This window comes from Cyprinus carpio, chromosome B18 (genome assembly GCF_018340385.1).
Source record: "Cyprinus carpio isolate SPL01 chromosome B18, ASM1834038v1, whole genome shotgun sequence".
NCBI classification, from domain to species: domain Eukaryota; kingdom Metazoa; phylum Chordata; class Actinopteri; order Cypriniformes; family Cyprinidae; genus Cyprinus; species Cyprinus carpio.
This window is the reverse complement of record NC_056614.1, coordinates 27,897,034-27,905,331: the sequence shown is the minus strand read 5'-3', so window position 1 is coordinate 27,905,331 and position 8,298 is coordinate 27,897,034.

Below are 8,298 nucleotides of genomic sequence, written 5' to 3'. Positions count from 1 at the left end.
TGGATTACTTGTGAATTATTGTGACATTTTTATCAGCTGTTTGGACTCTCATTCTGACGCCACCCATTCACTACAGAGGGTCCATTGGTGAGCAAGTGATGAAATGCTACATTTATCACAATTTGTTCTTATAAAGAATCAAACTCCTCTACATCTTGGATGGCCTGAGGGTGAGTACCTTTTTAGCAAATTTTCATTCCTGGGTGAACTATTCCTTTAACATACACTCACTGTCTCTCATGATCAACATCCATCGAATATACTTGTTCCAACCGATGAAAATTAAAAGAAAGTCTATTCTCTTATGTGCAAACATCACTTTCAGCCAGCAAGATTTGAGCTATGTTAGATTATGTTTGATAAGCATTTACATTTATGCATGTTGCAGACATTTTTATCCAAAATAACCTACGGTACATAATACACTGCATTCAGGTCACACATTCATGCACTTGGAACAAAAACCCTGACATGGTTTGCACACGCTGTGTGCTGTTGTAAAATGCAGATATTTGAGTTATTGATTGCACGCATATTTTGTTTATTAATTACATACTTGCATTACTTTGAGCAACTATTAAAAGTTCATTATCAGTAAAATGACTTGAGTTTTCATAGAGGTCATTGCTTCATTCATGTGTATTTTATACAAAATTGTTTCCAAAGTTGATGTAAATGAAAAAGATGCATTTATGCTTATGGAAGAAACACTAGTTCTGTCTGACTGTCATTATTTTACATTGGTTCACCTCTGCATGGTATCTGAGATTGAAACGCTGTGATTTTTATTTTTATGGAGTATATTAATGTGCGTAGGAGAATAGTGGTGATATGTTTAGCTAGGAAATGTATCAATGTGTGGAAAAGCTGCATTCTTGTAAACAATTTTATTATATAGTAATGGTTTAATTTCCATATTTGTGTATTCCTTTACCCACAAAAATCTTCACATTTCTGAGAAATAGTACTGGAGGGCAATTGTTTTACATTTTATTTATATTGCATGCTGAAGTGTTTTCTTGATGTTTTTATTAGCCATTTAAACAATATGCTTCGATATGTATTAGTGAGGGAGAATGATTTGCTTGCTTTGACCTTGTTGATGTGAGCAGGATGGAAAACAGAGAACCACTACAGAAGATCCATTTTGGATCTTAAGGAGACCATCTGTTGGTAGAGAGAGCTGAACGCGATGAGAAGATGACCTACAGAGAGAAAATAACGGCTGAATCTCACAGAAACATGTCCAGGTCACATTAACGCAGAAAAGGAAAAAAAGCTAGCTACTGAAATACTACCAAAATGCTTTTTAAATATAATTTGTATAAATTTCTGAAACATAAATACAGCATGATTGTTCCAAAATATTCTGTTTTTTTCTTTCTTTCTATCTATCTATCTATCTATCTATCTATCTATCTATCTATCTATCTATCTATCTATCTATCTATCTATCTAAACAACTTTATTTATAAATAACTTTATTTATAAATCTTTATAAAGTTTTCCAAATTTAAGGTTCTTTAAATAATAATAATAATAATAATAATAATAATAATAATAATAATAATAATAATAATACCTTTCAGTAAGGCCATTTTTTGACAACAAACAGTACAAGTCAAGTCCATGATTTTTATTTATTTATTTATTTTTGGTGTATTTTCACATAGCAAGTACCAAAACCTTTATACCATCCCAATAAAGTAAAAGATTCAAATTTTTCAGCCAAAAATGACTGATGAGCAAAAGAGATTTCCACTTACAAACGTTTTTGTTGTTGTATTTTTTATTTTTATTTTTTGCATTTATGGCAGGCCATCTTCTTCATGGTGTAGGTTTGAATTTTTAGGTTTGGGACAGTTTTTCGACAGCATGAGAAGAGCAGTCGCAGTGCAGGAAAGACATCACAATGGATTTCTGGGTGACGAGGCACAGGGAGAATCAGGTGTGCAATCATGATCTGTCAGCAGTCGTCTCAAGAGTCTGAACCTGAGCTGCAGACAATGATTTGAGCTGAGACAGATCCTCACCATCACAGCCTTATGTTGGATCCTAGATGTAGTTTATTTGACACAGTACATAAATGCATGAACAGACACCTCAAACAAGCATGTTTACGCTGGACATGCTCCTGCATTTCAAAACAGTGAAACAGCAAAAGAATGAAACAGGATCTTGTTTTGTACAAAAGTTGAACAGTAGCAATGCAAATGGAAATTAAATCTAGGAGAGCGTGGGACACAAACTAATGAGGGGTTAGTTGTAACACACGTGGTCTAAATATTTCCACACATGCTAGCATAACAAAATTTACGGTATTAACTATTCACTAGTACCGTAAACCCCTCAGATGTTACAATGTACCCCACCAATGGGGCACTTCCATTTTTTGAGGGTTAATAAAGAAAAACATATATTATGTTAGAAACTGAGAAAGTTCTCTATCCAGTACCTAATATGCCAAAGGGTGAAGTTTTCTTCAGTGTAGTCAGTGATTGCTTTCAATACAGTCAATAAAGTCATTATATTTATGGATGACTATACAGCTAGAAAAATGCTAACTTGATTTATGATTGCTCGGTAGCTCACGTGATATGGCATTGCACTTGAGTGATGAAGAAAAAAAGACCTCAAATCTGCATAAGGAAGAATTTTTTGTTGTTGTTGTTGTTAAGAGCAAAAATAATATAAAATAAAATATTAGAGGGGAGAAAAATTTACATTTTGCCTTGGCAACTAAATGAATTAAAAATATGTTTAAGTACTAAAATTGCTGAAGTACTGAAAAACGATTAATTCTAAAGTAAGAAATTAAAAATAAATTAAAGCTAAATAGAAATATAAAAACGACTAAAGCACATGAAGTACAGTAAAAATAAAACTGACTCTGAATCATTAAAAAAAAAAAAAAAAAACATTTATTCTGCATTTATTTTTTTTTTAATGGAAACCAAACATAGAAAACCTGAAATAGTAACATACTATAACAACATACTCCAACAATCTTCATTTACCATGTCAAAAAAATAAATAATAATAAAAAATTACATTGTATAATAGTATTTAAATACTAAAATAACACTGTAACCCAACCACAGCTAAGCCACACTGAAAGTATGCAAACTGCATTTGAAATTGAATTAAAACATGTGTAACAAGGCTATTTAACACACTAATAATTCTAGCATCTTTTTGTCCTTTTCTTGCAGCTCCATTTTTAATCCCACATTACGGAAAATGAACTGAACATGGACGGTTAGGTTTCCATTCACTCCCAGTATCTAAAATCACAATATTTGTGCTAACTTCTAACTTTTTATTGTCACTATCAGTCGGAAAGATTTTATTAGAGTGGGCTGCAGGTTTAGTCTGTGACATCCGGTCTGTGCTGTCGATCAGCAATCTGTATTTTTCAGCTGAATCGATCTGTGAGCTGCTTTTACGTCATGCTGAAGTCTACTGTGCTGATCCCACCTGTCTGAGTCATTAGCTGCCATGACGTGACCTCGGATCTGCTGATTCCAGCTCTGCTCGGCTTTCCTTCAGGTATCATCTCGAGAAAAAAAGCTCATCCTACATCCTGTGCACCATGTCAGATTATTTTTTTTTCTCTCTCTTTGACAGACTGGACATTATTAGTTTCAACACATTCTACATGGCTTCTGGTGGTTTATTGCTTTCATAACACTGCAGCAACATGACGGAGGTACAGTTTCCATTGATGCTGCTTGTATCTATTGCTGCAATTATATTGGATACTAGGATAAACACAAAACAAATCACAACGTGTAGTCAATATCAGGTACATTTACTGTTCTGTGTAGCCATAAAGAGAAAAAAGAGTCGTTATAAATTTTGGCTCTCCTCATGTTCATCTCACTGCAATGCAAAGCTCACAAGCAGCATGAAACAAACACATGCATGAAAACCATTCACTCATTCCCCTTCTAGTATAGTGACTGCCACATATGAGCATAAATGAAAGAATTCAGATGTAGACACTACTATGCTCTGTGGATAATAATAATAATAATAATAATAATAATAATAATAATAATAATACTAATAATAATAATAAAAAAACATATCAAAACACACAAGAAGAAGAAGAAGAAGAAGAAGAAGACTTAAGAACTTATCTGAACACACATGGCTGTTATTTGGAAAGGTTTTATAAAATAATAATAATAAATAAATAAAAATATATATAGCTGATAAAATTACAAACAACTGAACTGCTTTTAGCAAATTCAAAATTTTTGTTGATCCTTTTTCTTTTGTTCAATAATTTTTGCTTTATTTTTCTGGTTCTTCTGGTCATTAAGGCTGCATTTATTTGATGAAAAATACAATAAAGCAGTAATATTGTGAAATATTATTACAATTTAAAATAATGATCAGTATTTACTTGCATGACAGAGTATAAGATCCATAAACAAAGCTGAAAACAATTCAATAAAGTCAGAAATTAGTTTACAACAAATCTCTGACCCAAAGGCAAAAAATACACATGCAAATTCAATAAACAGTTTCACAGCACTTTTGCAAACACTGGCATCTAATTCACTAACCACATTTCTGTCTCACTGTAAATTGCGCCTTATTAAAAACACACACACACTATTTTCCCAATTAGCATTGCAGTAATTCCACATACAGAAATCAGTCGGTAAACAAAATTGTGTTAAAAAGAGATGTTTGTGCACATATTCTATTGATCATGGCAGAAGTAATTCTGCTGATGATCAAAGGATGAAGGACAGCATTATAACCAGGCACACATCCAGATGTACAATGTGCTTTTGCCATTTTAAAGAGACAATTCTATAGTCTGGATCGCAGGTTGAGTAATGCATTAAAGTTTTCCCCAATAAAGTCGCAACATAGCAACACAACCAGGGCTCAGAACCAAGAAGCAAGATGAAGAATTGCACATAATAAATAGTTTCAGTGCTGAATTTGTGAGGAAACCTGCACTGTTTACACATTTTAGTGAATTTAAACAATGCAGAAAGAATGTACAAAATAGACCCTGCGGTACATATATAGTGCATCAACACCTAAAAAGTGCAAAAAGAATAGGCCTGATTATATTGTTTCCCCGGAGGAGTTTGTATCTTTAACCAATATAGAAGAGCAATTCTTGCAGAATCAATAACCTATATGAAATACATATATGTTCCCAAGATTGTGTTTAGACAGGATATGAGATTGTAATTACTCACTAAAGGCATGGTATTGCTAAAGACCTCAGGGTCAGATAATAATATAAAGCACAATATCCTGAAAGTGGTTCACATTAGTGACACATGATGCACCTGGTGGTTAAGTTCATAAAATGCAATCAAATATGAACTTGTAAGACAATTCATATTAGTAACGGAACCCAGGCTCTGCCTACATTTCTGCAGAAATGTACCTATGCATAAAATTCACTGCAGTTTTCAGATTAAATTAACTCTGGATGCAGTAAACGGCCAACAACATTTGTTCCTTTTCACACAAATTATGATTACAGGGCAGATTATTGATTAATAAAGACTTCTTTTTGCATGCTTCCATGCACAGTGCTGTGTTATGATCTCAAAATACTAGTCCATGATGTGTAAACTAATACATTTTACTGTTTGCATCACATAATCAGCATTATATGTATGGCTTTTCTGTTGTGGTAAACTTGCTCGGTAGCACACCCGGTAGAGCATTGCACTCACATGAATCACAACAAAAGAGCTTAAAGACTTGTAGAAGCAAGCTAAAATGGCATGTTTTCCTTCAGGTAATGCATTTTTAGCTCACATTTGCTTTAGTTAACACTGTCAGCTACTTTTAGGGTAGGGTTTGGTGTAGATAATACTGTACAGTATGTTCATTTCAAATGGACCTTTTTCGCCATTCAGTGGAAAGGCTGTGATACGTACAACAACCAGCAGAATAAAATGCTGCCACAGTCACACTTACCTTTAACTTATAAGTTTCAGAGAAAATTAAGCATGCTATTTAGCACCAGACATGGGACATTTCTCTTTGAATCTGCCATGAAACGTGCTACAAACAACACAATATAATTTTGCAACCATTTGATAACCACAGACATGCTTTTCATGACACTGTGCTGCTTAATAAACCCGCATCTGCAATGGAGAGAAAAAAATTATACCGCTTATTGCCTCTGGTTGATGTGCCATCTGCAAAGTGTAGCGAAATGTACCCAGAGCAACATATTTCAGGTTTTTCAGAAATGTAGGCATTGTCATATATTTCCAATGATCCTGGATAAGTTACGGAGTGTGTACTAGTGTTTTCAGCGGACACTCATTACAACCGCCCCTGAAATGCTTGCAAAAATGACAACGGTGGACATGCTCTCGGAACTGACCTCCTAGACGCTTCGGAAGGGATTATGGCTTTAATGAAATAATCCTCAGCCGATCTCCACCGTGCTCCGTGTTTGATTCGAGAAATCATGTGGGTGTTTTGGCTCTCTCTCTGGGTAGCAGCCGAGTCGATGTCACGACGAGCAGCCAATTACTGTGCCATACTGGTCGTCCTACACATCACCAAGGTGCCAACCTGACAAAAACAAAAGGTGTGAGAAGCGTGAGCCTTTGCCAGTCCTGTGCGAGATGTTTTCTAAGCATTTTGTATTATTTATGTTGCTGTAAAGTTCTCAAAATAGTACTCACTGAGGCATTACACATTCTAAAATTATTAACCATCTAACTGGGTGCAGACAAGAAATCAACAAAAAAAAAAAGAAAAAAAAAGAAAAACAAAACCCTTAAAAAAAATTAAAAAATCCCAACTATAAATGTGAAATTAGTTACTTGACTCTATTTACTTTTATTAAGTTCCTGGTCTGTTTTCATTCGTCTAAAAGAATATGATTGCAAGCGGTCAGTGCAAACAAGATTGCCATTTACCCCTAAAATTAACATGCATCTCAAAAATGTCAAATGCGTCAAAAAAAAAAAAGAAAGAAAAAAAAAAAGAAAAAAAAAAAGAAAAATAATACCCTTAATAATAGTTAAAAATGCCTAACTATAAATGTGAAATTAGTTACTTTAGTGGAAGTTTGGATTGATATAATATTCATGCATTTATATTCATAATATCATTGCATTTATTAACAGAATTGACAAAATAAATAATATATACATACACACGCGCATATAAATTTTATTATTTATACTAGGAATTTAAAATATTAATACATGCATATTCTTATTAAAATAAATTATATAAAATATATTTACATATATATAAATGTTTATATATATGTATATATATATTAACATGATATAATCTCTCTATTATTTTTTTATATTTGTTTATTAAATATTATTTTATTTATCTTTGAAATATCAATACATTTGCATGCATAATCTTTCATCAAAAAGTAATAGCTTAACCTTTGGTCCAAGATATTTCCTACCCTGTGAGTCCTGCTGAACTTAAAATATGTTTTTGTTTACACGATTACAGACATAATATGTTTATTTTTTAAGATAAACAGTTCTTGGGGTAGAAGAAAAACACTGACCTTTGACCCTCCTCTCAGATGTGTCATTTTTGCAGATGGGCAGCAACTCCAACTCCAGTTATTTAGACAGCTTGCAGGAAGGAAGTGAAGAATTGCTTTGTCATCTCATTTAAATCCTGTCCATCCACCAACCGCTGATTGTTTCACCTGCCGACATCCACCTCGCTGAGACAAAAATGCCTCCAGGAAAACTAACTCGGGGGAACCGAGCTCTTAGATTGTTCTGGCAGGGGTGAACCGGGTTGGCAGGGTGGTGTGTGTAACACACTTCATTTTCCCACCACATGCTGAACTTAGCAAGTCAATCGACAGATCAGCGTGAGGGCTATTTGCAGGCTGTTGCCATGGTTTTGTTAAACAGTGGACTAATCTACCTCTTCACACATTACAATAACTCACAGTCACAGTCGCTGAAGGCTATGAGCTTTTGCTCATGTTTTCTTACCCGAGACTTCGGGTGGGTGATGTAAAAATCTGTCAAATTGTATAAATTTGTGAGTATGTTGAGTATATTGTGTGTTTTCTGCTGAAACTGCTGAATCTTCAGTACCAAGGTAAAATACATGGTAATTTAGCAGTGAATGTATCATAAAAGTGAGTTTTCTCTGTAAATGTGATGTTATATATATATATATATAGGGTCCTTCTCAAAAAAATAGCATATTGTCAAAAAGTTCATTATTTTCCATAATGTAATGATACAAATTAAACTTTCATATATTTTAGATTCATTGCACACCAACTGAAATATT